The 1,338-nt window shown below is 37.3% G+C and overlaps 1 long non-coding RNA gene across 1 annotated transcript in view; it reads left to right on the plus strand.

The window, feature by feature from the left end:
- The first annotated feature begins 917 nt into the window (after positions 1–917).
- The window catches only part of LOC106722060, a 20,885-nt gene continuing 20,464 nt past the window's right edge, over positions 918–1,338 (plus strand). Inside the window, exon 1 of the long non-coding RNA XR_003093517.1 lies at positions 918–1,040. This is a non-coding gene — a long non-coding RNA (uncharacterized LOC106722060). The remainder of the gene's footprint in view (positions 1,041–1,338) is intronic.

Raw genomic sequence — 1,338 nt, forward strand, 5'->3', positions numbered from 1 at the left:
AACTGTATTTGGAGGAAATTTATTGAACTCCTATTAAAGAGTGTGTAGTCTTAGCTTGCATATTTGGAATATCCTGAACAGCTTCTGACACTTGTGAATCATACAAGGGTTTGTACCTGAAGTTGGTTATAAAATGTGGTGTATTTTTGTGAAGCTTATCTAAAAAAATAATGTTCTCCTTTGTTTGAAATCTTAATTTCAGAACTTTACAATTGGTTGTCCTCCTATCCTACCTTGCTAAAGAATAAATATCTGTAAACATGAGATGGCTCAATATTGGTATTGACAGGGATAGTATGTTGATTCCATATGAAAAATAGTGTTTCTTTGCAAATATTTTCAAAGTTCATAGATTTTCTGGCATGTTCATATTTTGACCACGGTGATTAGAATTTCTTAAAGAAAAAATAATCTTTCCTTCAGACTAGGCTTTTATTCCACCGTAAGGTTCCCTTTGACTTTCCTGATAGACTTCCTTGTCCTTTATGCTGCAGTATCCCTTCAATCAACTGGTTTCTTTTTTTCTACTCACTACCAAAACGAAATAGCATTCTCATTCAGTTCAATTGAAAGTGCAGCAAGAGAGTAGAAGTATGGCATAAAAGCACTATTTGTGTAAGCCCCTGTATTCCCAGAAAAGTATCATGAAGAGAAATTACTAGGTCATACAGCATTTGATGTACTGGGCCGACTCTAGTGAAATAGTCTGAAAAATGAGACTGCAGGAAGAAATATGTTTATCTGGACATACTCCAGGTTTATGTAAGGATATAGAAAAACTGCTGCCTGAGAAAAATGATAGCATTGATGTTGCAGTAATATAAAATGTATCAAATATTTTCTGCATATTTAGCATTGTACTCAGGTTGTCCTTTTTTTGTCTTTTTTTTAATCTTTTCATTAAGGAAATGCACATAACAGCATAAAAACATCTTGCCTTTTTATTTTCGCCTTAAATACTGGTCCTGTAACTAACAAGGAGGTTCTTGGTGAATCACAACAGTGGAAATATCATTGTGATGAATCAACCAGTTTTCCAGGTATGTACCTGGAATGATTTCCAGCCATTCAGAATTCATAATAAAAAGCTGCTGGATCAGTGCTCTGTCCCCAGTCATAGTGAAAGTTAAAACAACAGTGATCTGAGTTAAGTGTACTTTCCAGGTAATGTAACTTAGCTCAGACTTAGTGAGACCAATTTAACTGGATTTCTGTACTGTTCCCAGCACAGGCCCAGGGCTGGGAAAGCCCAGCTACTGGCCCCAACCCTAGGGCTGTTTTTTTCTGCCCCCTCCCTGGCACCCCTCTCTCCCCTACCCTCAGCCCTGCCCCCACCAC

Source organism: Alligator sinensis, unplaced genomic scaffold (assembly GCF_000455745.1).
Source record: "Alligator sinensis unplaced genomic scaffold, ASM45574v1 scaffold373_1, whole genome shotgun sequence".
NCBI classification, from domain to species: Eukaryota; Metazoa; Chordata; order Crocodylia; family Alligatoridae; genus Alligator; species Alligator sinensis.